We start from the raw sequence: 12226 nt of genomic DNA on the forward strand, positions 1-12226 counted from the left end.
GTTTTTATTTCAGGGTGTGAGTGTGTTTATATCAGGGTGATTATGTTTATATCAGGGTGAGTATGTTTATATCAGGGTGAGTGAGTTTATATCAGTGTGAGTGAGTTTATATCAGGATGAGTGTGTTTATATCAGGGTGAGTGTGTTTATATCAGGGTGTGCGTGTGTTTATCTCAGGGTGATTATGTTTATATAAGGGTGAGTATGTTTATATCAGGGTGAGTGAGTTTATATCAGGGTGAGTGTGTTTATATCAGGGTGAGTGTGTTTAAATCAGGGTGAGTGTGTTTATAACAGGGTGTGAATGTGTTTATATCAGGATGAGTATGTTTATATCAGGGTGAGTGAATTATTATCAGGGTGAGTGTGTTTATATCAGGGTGTGAGTGTGTTTATATCAGGGTGTGAGTGTGTTTATATCAGGGTGAGTGTGTTTATATCAGGGTGAGTGTGTTTATATCAGGGTGAGTGTGTTTATATCAAGGTGTGAGTGTGTTTATATCAGAGTGAGTGAGTTTATATCAGTGTGCGAGTGTGTTTATATCAGGGTGAGTGTGTTTATATCAGGGTGAGTGTGTTTATATCAGGGTGAGTGTGTTTATATCAGGGTGTGAGTGTGTTTATATCAGGGTGAGTGTTTTTATTTCAGGGTGTGAGCGTGTTTATATCAGGGCGAGTGTTTTTATTTCGGGGTGTGAGTGTGTTTATATCAGGGTGAGTGTGTTTATATCAGGGTGTGAGTATGTTTATATCAGAGTGAGTGTGTTTATATCAGGGTGAATGTGTTTATATCAGGGTTTGAGTGTGTTTATACAAGGATGAGACTGTTTATATCAGGGTGAGTGTGTTTATATCAGGATGAGTGTGTTTATATCAGGGTGTGATTGTGTTAATATCAGAATGAGACTGTTTGTATCAGGGTGTGAGTGTGTCTATATCAAGGTGAGTATGTGATTATATCAGGGTGAGTGTGTTTATATCAGGGTAAGTGTGTTTATATCAGGCAGAGTGTGTTTATATCAGGGTGCGTGTGTTTTTATCAGGGTGGGTGTGTTTATATCAGAGTGAGTGTGTTTATATCACGGTGAGTGTGTTTTTATCAAGGTGAGTATGAGTTTATATCAGGGTGAATGTGTTTATATCAGGTTGAGTGTATTTATATCAGGGTGAGTGTGTTTATATCAGGGTGTGAGTGTGTTTATATCAGGGTGAGTGTGCTTATAACAGGTTGAGTGTGTTTATTACAGGGTGTGAGTATGTTTATATCAGGGTGAGTGGGTTTATATCAGGGTGTGAGTGTGTTTATATCAGGGTGAGAGTGTGTTTATATCAGGGTGAGTGTGTATATATCAGGGTGAGTGCGTTTCTTTCAGGGTGAATGTGTTTGTTCAGGGTGTGAGTGTGTTTTTATCAGTGTGTGAGTGTGTTTATAACAGGGTGTGAGTGTGTTTATATCAGGGTGAGTATGTTTATATCAGGTTGTGAGTGTGTTTATATCAGGGTGTGAGTATGTTTATATCAGGGTGAGTGTGTTTATATCAGGGTGAGTGTGTTTATATCAGTGTGTGAGTGTGTTTATAGCAGGGTGAGTGTGTTTATATCAGGGTGAGTGTGTTTATATAAGGGTGTGCGTGTGTTTATATCACGGTGATTATGTTTATATCAGGGTGAGTATGTTTATATCAGGGTGAGTGTATTTATATCAGGGTGTGAGTGTGTTTATATCAGGGTGTGAGTGTGTTTATATCAGGGTGAGTGTGTTTATATCAGGGTGAGTGTGTTTATATCAAGGTTTGAGTGTGTTTATATCTGAGTGAGTGAGTTTATATCAGTGTGTGAGTGTGTTTATATCAGGGTGAGTGTGTTTATATCAGGGTGAGTGCGTTTATATCAGGGTGAGTGTGTTTATATCAGGGCGAGTGTTTTTATTTCAGGGTGTGAGTGTGTTTATATCAGGGTGAGTGTGTTTATATCAGGGTGTGAGTATGTTTATATCAGAGTGAGTGTGTTTATATCAGGGTGAGTGTGTTTATATCAGGGTTTGAGTGTGTTTATACAAGGATGAGACTGTTTATATCAGGGTGAGTGTGTTTATATCAGGATGAGTGTGTTTCTATCAGGGTGTGAGTGTGTTAATATCAGAATGAGACTGTTTGTATCAGGGTGTGAGTGTGTTTATATCAAGGTGAGTATGTGATTATATCAGGGTGAGTGTGTTTATATCAGGGTGAGTGTGTTTATATCAGGCAGAGTGTGTTTATATCAGGGTGCGTGTGTTTATATCAGGGTGCGTGTGTTTATATCAGAGTGAGTGTGTTTATATCACGGTGAGTGTGTTTTTATCAAGGTGAGTATGAGTTTATATCAGGGTGAATGTGTTTATATCAGGCTGAGTGAATTTATATCAGGGTGAGTGTGTTTATATCACGGTGTGAGTGTGTTTATATCAGGGTGAGTGTGCTTATAACAGGGTGAGTGTGTTTATTACAGGGTGTGAGTATGTTTATATCAGGGTGAGTGGGTTTATATCAGGGTGTGAGTGTGTTTATATCAGGGTGTGAGTGTGTTTATATCAGGGTGAGTGTGTATATATCAGGGTGAGTGCGTTTATATCAGGGTGTGAGTGTATTTATATCAGGGTGAGTGTGTTTTTATCAGGGTGAGTGTGTTTATATCAGGGTGAGTGTGTTTATTTCAGGGTGTGAGTGTGTTTATATCAGTGTGTGAGTGTGTTTATAACAGGGTGTGAATGTGTTTATATCAGGGTGAGTGTGTTTATATCAGGGTGAGTGTGTTTATATCAGTGTGTGAGTGTGTTTATAGCAGGGTGAGTGTGTTTATATCAGGGTGTGAGTGGGTTTATATCAGGGTGAGTGTGTTTATAACAGTGTGTGAATGTGTTTATATCAGGGTGAGTATGTTTATATCAGGGTGTGAGTGTATTTATATCAGGGTGAGTGTGTTTTTATCAGGGTGAGTGTGTTTTTATCATTGTGTGAGTGTGTTTATATCAGGGAGAGTGTGTTTATATCAGGGTGTGATTGTGTTTATATCAGGGGGAGTGTGTTTATATCAGGTTGAGTATATTTATATCACGGTGTGAGTGTGTTTATATCAGGGTGAGTGTGTTTATATCAGGTTGAGTGTGTTCATATCAGGGTGAGTGTGGTTATATCAGTGTGTGAGTGTGTTTATATCAGGGTGAGTGTGTTTTTATCAGGGTGAGTGTGTTCATATCAGGGTGAGTGTGTTCATATCAGGGTGAGTGTGTTTATATCAGTGTGTGAGTGTGTTTATAGCAGGGTGAGTGTGTTTATATCAGGGTGTGAGTGGGTTTATATCAGGGTGAGTGTATGTATATCACGGTGTGAGTGTGTTTATATCAGGGTGAGTGTGTTTTTATCAGGGTGAGTGTGTTCATATCAGGGTGAGTGTGTTTATATCAGTGTGTGAGTGTGTTTATAGCAGGGTGAGTGTGTTTATATCAGGGTGTGAGTGGGTTTATATCAGGGTGAGTGTGTTTACATCAGGGTGAGTGTGTTTATATCATGGTGATGGTGTTTATATCAGGGTGAGTGTGTTTATAAACAGGGACTGAATGTGTTTTCTCAGGTTGTGAGTGTGTTTATATCAGATGAATGTATTTATATCAGGGTGAGTATGAGTTTAAAGCAGGGTGAGTGTGTTTATATCAGGGTGAGTGTGTTTATATCAGGGTGTGAGTGTGTTTATATCAGGGTCTGAGTCTGTTTATATCAGGGTGTGAGTGTGTTTATATCAGAGTGAGTGTGTTTTCTCAGGGTCTGAGTGTGTTACTATCAGGGTGAGTGTGTTTATATCAGGGTGTGAGCGTGTTTATATCAGGGTGACTGTGTTTATATCAGGGTGTGAGTTTGTTTATCTCAGGGTGAGTGTGTTTATATCAGGCTGAGTGTGATTATATCAGGGTGAGTGTGTTTATATCAGGGTGTGAGTGTGTTTATATCAGGGTGCGTGTATTTATATCATGGTCTGAGTGTGTTTATATCAGGATGTGAGTGTTTTTATATCAGGGTGAGTATGAGTTTATATCTGGGTGAGTGAGTTTATATCAGGGTGAGTGCGTTTATATCAGGGTGAGTGTGTTTATATCAGGGTGTGAGTGTGTTTATATCAGGGTGTGAGTGTGTTTATATCAGGGTGAGTGTGTTTATATCAGGCTGAGTGTGATTATATCAGGGTGAGTGCGTTTATATCAGGGTGAGTGTGTTTATATCAGGGTGAGTGTGTTTATATCAGGCTGAGTGTGTTTATATCAGGGTGAGTGTGTTTATATCTGGCTGAGTGTGATTATATCAGGGTGTGAGTGTGTTTATATCAGGCTGAGTGTGATTATATCAGGGTGAGTGTGTTTATATCAGGGTGAGTGCGTTTATATCAGGGTGAGTGTGTTTATATCAGTGTGTGAGTGTGTTTATATCAGGGTGAGTGTTTTTATTTCAGGGTGTGAGTGTGTTTATTTCAGGGTGATTGTGTTTATATCAGTGTGAGTATGAGTTTATTTCAGGGTGATTGTGTTTATATCAGGGTGAGTGAGTTTATATCAGGGTGAGTGTGTTTATATCAGGGTGGGTGTTTTTATTTCAGGGGTGAGTGTGTTTATATCAGGATGAGTGTGTTTAGATCAGGGTGAGTGTGTTTATATCAGGGTGTGAGTGTGTTTATATCAGGGTGTGAGTGTGTTTATATCAGGGTGAGTGTGTTTATATCAGGGAGAATGTGATTATATCAGGGTGAGTGTGTTTTTATCAGGGTGTGATTGTGTTTATATCAGGGTGTGAGTGTGTTTATAGCAGGTTGAGTGTGTTTATATCAGGGTCTGAAGCTGTTTATATAAGGGTGAGTGTGTTTATATCAGTGTGAGTGTGTTTATATCAGGGTGTGAGTTTGTTTATTTCAGGATGAGTGTGTTTATATCAGATTGAGTGTGTTTATATCAGGGTGAGTGTGTTTATATCAGAATGAGACTGTTTGTATCAGGGTGTGAGTGTGTTTATATCAAGGTAAGTATGTGATTATATCAGGGTGAGTGTGTTTATATAAGGGTGAGTGTTTTTATATCAGGGTGTCTGTGTTTATATCAAGCACAGTGTGTTTGTATCAGGGTGTGACTGTGTTTATATCAAGGTGAGTATGTGATTACATCAGGGTGAGTGTGTTTATCTCAGGGTGAGTGTGTTTATATCAAGGTGAGTATGTGATTATATCGGGGTGAGTGTGTTTATATCAGGGTGTGAGTGTGTTTATATCAGGGTGAGTGTGTTTATATCAGGGTGAGTGTGTTTATTTCAGTGTGTGAGTGTGCTTATAACAGGGTGAGTGTGTTTATAACAGGGTGTGAGTGTGTTTATATCAGGGTGAGTATGTTTATATCAGGGTGTGAGTGTGTTTATATCAGGGTGTGAGTGTGTTTATATCAGGGTGTGTGTATTTATATCAGGGTGAGTGTGTTTATTTCAGTGTGTGAGTGTGTTTATAGCAGGGTGAGTGTGTTTATATCAGGGTGTGAGTGGGTTTATATCAGGGTGTGTGGGTTTATATCAGGGTGAGTGTGTTTACATCAGGGTGAGTGTGTTTATATCAGGGCGACGGTGTTTATATCAGGGTGAGTGTGTTTATAAACAGGGACTGAGCGTGTTTTCTCAGGGTGTGAGTGTGTTTATTTCAGATGAATGTGTTTATATCAAGGTGAGTATGAGTTAAAAGCAGGGTGAGTGTGTTTATATCAGGGTGAGTGTGTTTATATCAGGGTGTGAGTGTGTTTATATCAGGGTGTGAGTGTGTTTATATCAGGGTTTTCGTGTTTATATCAGGGTGAGTGTCTTTTTATTAGGGTGTGAGTGTGTTTTTATCAGGGTGAGTGTGTTCATATCAGGTTGAGTATGAGTTTATATCAGGGTGAGTGTGTTTATATCAGAGTGAGTGAGTTTATATCAGGGTGTGAGTGTGTTTACATCAGGGTGAGTGTGTTTATATCAGGGTGAGTGTGTTTATATCAGGGTGAGTGTGTTTATATCAGGGTGTGAGTGTGTTTATATCAGGGTGAGTGTTTTTATTTCAGGGTGTGAATGTGTTTATATCAGGGTGAGTGTTTTTATTTCAGGGTGTGAGTGTGTTTATATCAGGGTGAGTTTGAGTTTATATCAGGGTGATTGTGTTTATATCAGGGTGTGAGTGTGTTTATATCAGGGTGTGAGTGTGTTTATATCAGGGTGAGTGTGTTTATATCAGGGAGAATGTGATTATATCAGGGTGAGTGTGTTTTTATCAGGGTGTGATTGTGTTTATATCAGGGTGTGAGTGTGTTTATATCAGGGTGAGTATGAGTTTATATCAGGGTGAGTGTGTTTATAGCAGGTTGAGTGTGTTTATATCAGGGTCTGAAGCTGTTTATATCAGGGTGTGAGTGTATTTATATCAGGGTGAGTGTGTTTATATCAGGGTGTGAGTGTGTTTATATCAGGGTGACTGTGTTAATATCAGGGTGTGAGTGTGTTTATATAAGGGTGAGTGTGTTTATATCAGTGTGAGTGTTTTTATTTCGGGGTGTGAGTGTGTTTATATCAGGGTGAGTTTGAGTTTATATCAGTGTGATTGTATTTATATCAGGGTGTGAGTGTGTTTATATCAGGGTGTGATTGTGTTTATATCAGGGTGAGTGTGTTTATATCAGGGTGTGAGTTTGTTTATATCAGGGTGAGTGGGTTTATATCAGGCTGGGTGTGTTTATATCAGGGTGAGTGTGTTTATATCAGGGTGACTGTGTTTATATCAGGGTGAGTGAGTTTATATCAGGGTGAGTATGTTTATATCAGGGTGCGAGTGTGTTATGTCAGTGTGAGTGTGTTTATATCAGGGTGAGTGTGTTTATATCAGGGTGAGTGTGTTTATATCAGGGTGAGTGAGTTTATATCAGGGTGAGTGTGTTTATATCAGGGTGTGAGTGTGTTTATATCAGGGTGAGTGTGTTTATATCAGGGTGTGAGTGTGTTTATATCAGGGTGAGTGTGTTTATATCAGGGTGTGTGTGTTTATATCAGGGTGACTGTGTTAAATCAGGGTGTGAGTGACTTTATATCAGGGTGAGTGTGTTTATAAGAACATAAGAACATAAGCAATAGGAGCAGGAATAGGCCATATGGCCCCTCGGGCCTGCTCCGCCATTAAATAGGATCATGGCTGATCTGAATCTAGACTCACGTCCACTTCCCTGCCCTCTCCCCGTAACCCCTAATTCCCTTATCTGCTAGGAAAATGTCTATCTCCATTTTAAATTTATTTAATGTTGCAGCTTCCACAGCTCTCTGGGGCAGTAAATTCCATAGATTTACTACCCTCTGAGTGAAGAAGTTTCTCCTCATCTCAGTTTTGAAAGGGCAGCCCCTTATTCTAAGATTATGCCCCCTAGTTCTAGTCTCACCCATCAGTGGAAACATCCTCACCGCATCCACCCAATCAAGCCTCCTCACAATCTTATATGTTTCGATAAGATCGCCTCTCATTCTTCTGAACTCCAATGAGTAGAGTCCCAACCTACTCAACCTTTCCTCATACGTCAACCCCCTCGTCTCTGGAATCAACTGAGTGAACCTTCTCTGATCCGCCTCGAGAGCAAGTATATCTTTTCTTAAATATGGAAACCAAAACTGCACGCAGTATTCCAGGTGTGGCCTCACCAATACCCTGTATAACTGCAGCAAGACTTCCCTGTTTTTATACTCCATCCCCCTTGCAATAAAAGCCAAGATTCCATTGGCCTTCCTGATCACCTGCTGCACCTGCACACTAACTTTTTGTGTTTCATGCACCAGGACCCCCAGATCCCTTTGTACTGTAGCACTTTGCAGTTTCTCTCCATTTAGATAATAACTTGCTCTTTGATTTTTTCTGCCAAAGTGCATAACCTCACACTTTCCAACATTATATTGCATCTGCCAAATCTCTGCCCACTCACTTAGCCGGTCTATGTCCTTTTGCATGTTTTTTATGTCCTCCTCACTCACTGCTTTCCCTCCCATCTTTGTATCGTCGGCAAACTTGGATATGTTGCACTCGGTCCCTTCCTCCAAATCGTTAATATAGATTGTAAAGAGTTGGGGTCCCAGCACTGACCCCTGCGAAACACCACTAGTTACTGATTGCCAGCCTGAGAACGAACCATTTATCCCAACTCTTTGTTTTCTGTTAGATAGCCAATCTTCCACCCATGCCAGTATATTACCCCCAATCCCGTGATTTTTTATCTTGATCAGTAATCTTTTGTGTGGAACCTTGTCAAATGCCTTTTGGAAGTCCAAATACACTACATCCACTGGTTCCACTTTATCCACCCTGTATGTTACATCCTCAAAGAATTCGAGCAAATTTGTCAAACATGACTTCCCCTTCGTAAAACCATGCTGACTCTGTCCTATTAAATTATGTTTATCCAAATGCTCTGTTACTGTTTCCTTAATAATGGACTCCAACATTTTGCCAACCACAGATGTTAGGCTAACTGGTCTATAGTTTCCAGCTTTTTGTCTACTTCCCTTCTTAAATAAGGGTGTTACTTTAGCAGTTTTCCAATCTGCCGGGACCTTTCCTGAGTCCAGGGAGTTTTGGAAAATAATCACCAATGCATCCACAATCCCTACCGCCACTTCTCTCAAGACCCTAGGATGTAGGCCATCAGGTCCGGGGGATTTATCCGCCTTAAGTCCCATTATTATCCTGAGTACCATCTCCAGTGATTTTAATCGTGATTAGCTCCTCCCCATCACCCCCCCCCCCATTGCCCCCTGTTTGTCCATTGTTGGGATATTTTTAGTGTCCTCTACTGTAAAGATTGATACAAAATATTTGTTCAGCGTCTTTGCCATCTCCATGTTCCCCACCACTAGTTTCCCGGTCCCATCCTCTAAGGGACCAACGTTCACTTTAGGCACCCTTTTTCTTTTTATATAGCTGTAGAAACTCTTGCTGTTTTTATATTTTTTGCTAGTTTCCTTTCATAATCTATCTACCCTTTCTTAATCAATCTTTTAGTTATTGTTTGCTGGCTTTTAAATGCTTCCCAATCTTCTATCCTCCCACTAGATTTGGCTACTTTATATGCCCTTGTTTTCAGTCGAATACTATCCTTTATTACTTTACTAAGCCACGGATGGCTGTCTTTTCTTTTACTCCCCTTTTTCCTCACTGGAATATATTTATCTTGAAAGATGTGAAATATCTCCTTGAATGTAGACCACTGCTCTTGTACCGTCTTACACTTTAATCTGTTTTCCCAGTCCACTTTAGTCAATTCTACTCTCATACCTTCATAGACTCCTTTATTTAATCTCAGTACGCTGGTTTGAGATCCAGCTCTCTCACCCTCAAACTGAATATGGAATTCAACCATATTATGGTCACTCATTCCAAGGGGATCCTTTACTAGGACATTTTTTATTAATCCTGTCTCATTACACAGGACCAGATCTAAGATTGCCTGCCCCCTGGTTGGTTCAGTTACATGCTGCTCAAGGAACCCGTCCCTAATACACTCTATGAACTCTTCCTCAATGCTGTCATGCCCAATTTGATTAGTCCAGTCAATATGAAAGTTAAAATTCCCCATGATTATAGCTGTTCCCTTATTACAAGCCCCAACTATTTCCTGATTTATACTCCGACCAACAGAGTTGCAACTGTTAGGAGGCCTATAGACTACGCCCACTAGTGACTTTTTCCCCTTATTATTCCTTATCTCCACCCAAACTGTTTCACTATCCTGATCCTTTGACCCAATATCATTTCTGACTATTGCAGTGATTCCATCCTTGATTAACATAGCAACCCCACCTCCATTTCCTTCCTGTCTGTCCTTCCTAATTGTCAAATACCTTGTATGTTTAGTTCGCAGTCATGATTATCTTGCAGCCATGTTTCCATAATGGCCACCAGATCATACCCATGTGTAGTTATTTGCACCGTCAACTCGTCAATTTTGTTACGAATGCTGCGTGCATTCAGATAAAGAACTTTCAAATATGTTTTCTGACAATTTATTCCTGCTTTTACCCCTTTTACTACTTTACCTTTATCATTATATACATTCTGTCCCTTCCTGACACGCTCTGGTTTTTAATTCCCCCACTGCTACCTTGCTCTATTGCCTTCTCCGCTGTCATTTTTATTTTTCGCTCTCTTAAAACCTCCCCCCCACTAATTAGTTTAAAGCCCTCTCTGCAGCCCTAGTTATTCAATTCACCAAGATTCTAGTCCCAGCACTGGCCAAGTGAAGTCTGTCCCAATGGAACAGCTCTCTCCTGTCCCAGTACTGATGCCAGTGACCCAGGAAGCAAAACCCATTTCTCCCACACCAGTCTTTGAGCCACGCATTTAACTCTCTAATTTTATTTACCCTAGCCAAATTTGCACGTGGCTCAGGTAGTAATCCAGAGATTATTACCCTTGTGGTTCTGCTTTTTAATTTGGCCCCTAACTGCTCAAACTCCCTCAGCAGAACCTCCTTCCTTGTCCTATCTGTGTCGTTGGTACCAACATGGACCACGACAACCGGATCCTCCCCCTCCCACTCCAAGTTTCTCTCCAGCCCAGAGGAGATGTCCTTAACCCTGGCACCGGGCAGGCAACACAGCCTTCGGGACTCTCGCTCTCGGCTGCAAAGAACTCTATCTGTCCCCCTAACGATACTATCCCCTACCACGACAACATTTCTTTTAACTCCCCCCACTTGAATGGCCCCCCATTCCATGGTGCTGTGGCCAGGTTGCTCATCCTCCCTGCAGTCCCTGTTCCCATCCTCACAGGGAGTAAGAGCCTCAAACCTGTTGGACAAGAGCAAGGGCTGCGGCTCCTCCAACACTACCTCCTGGATCCCCGTACCTGCCTCACTTCTAGTCACACCATCCTGACCCTGGCCACGGACTACATCTGAATTAATCAATCTAATTGGTGTGACTACCTCCTGATACACAGAGTCCAGGTAACTCTGCCCCTCCCTGATGTGTCTCAGTGTTTGAAACTCGGACTCCAGCTCTTCAACACGGAGCCGGAATTCCTCGAGCAGCCAACACTTACTGCAAATGTGATCACCGTGAGCATCAATGGTGTCCACCAGCTCCCACATATTGCAGCAGCAACACATCACCTGATCTCCCATTCTATGTAATTAATTAAATGTATTAATATTATTTTTAAATACCCTCTGCCCCGAATCTAGATTATGAATATCGCACCTTAGAAACTATAAACCACAGAGTTTAAGCTTAAAAAAGAGAGAAACACTTACCAACCAATCACTTACCCGCTTTCTGGTGACTGTTGAGTCTGTGCTTTCAAAGGTAGTTATGCTGAATAACTGGACACAGACTACAGAATACTTAAACAGGTCTTTAGTAGCTGAGGGTCAGGGCTGAACTGAAATACACTTTGCTCCACAGGGTTTATATACCGGTGTGGTCACCACCGGTACTACAATGTACAGGAGCCATCAGAAAGTAGTCCATCACCTTAAGGTATCCTCTTAAGGTGGTACAGGTTACATACACTACAATTCCTCCCCTTTTAGCTTAACAGTGTACACCCCAATTTAAACATAACATGGATAACATATATACAACTTTCGCACAAAACTGTTCAAAGATTCAGTCTCTGAGGAGGCCTCCTGATCCGGGCCGGATAACGCCTTTCAGGGGTCTCTGGTTCTCGTTGCTGGGGTGACTCATCCACTTGATCTCCTATGGATTGAACATCATCATGTACGTTCGAGTCTGAGGTAGATGCTACAGGCTCAATAACTTCTTCAACTGGTGTCTCTGCCGTAGACATGGGGTCGACCCTTGTTCTCGATTCCACAAGTTGGTCAGCGTGACGTCGTATTACGTTCTCACCAACGTCTACCGTGTACATCAAGGGTCCTTGTCGGGCACGAATTGTTCCGGATTGCCATTTATCATTCCTATAGTCCCTGGCCAGCACTGGTTGTTGTTAAGTATGTGTATTGTATTGAACAATTAACACAAAGACTTAAACGTATAACTCAAACAGGTCTTTACTGGTTGGAGGTCGGGACTGCACGTAGGTCTTTACTTCATGCCCACAGGCGGGAACTGAGGGGAGATCAGTATCCACAGTATTATTTATACCCCTATGGCCAGGAGTGGTACTGCGTATCACTACGCCCTACAAGTAGTGCAGT

The sequence above is a fragment of the Somniosus microcephalus genome, chromosome 11, assembly GCF_052327205.1.
Source record: "Somniosus microcephalus isolate GS21.2 chromosome 11, FLI_Smic_1.0, whole genome shotgun sequence".
Taxonomy (NCBI): domain Eukaryota; kingdom Metazoa; phylum Chordata; class Chondrichthyes; order Squaliformes; family Somniosidae; genus Somniosus; species Somniosus microcephalus.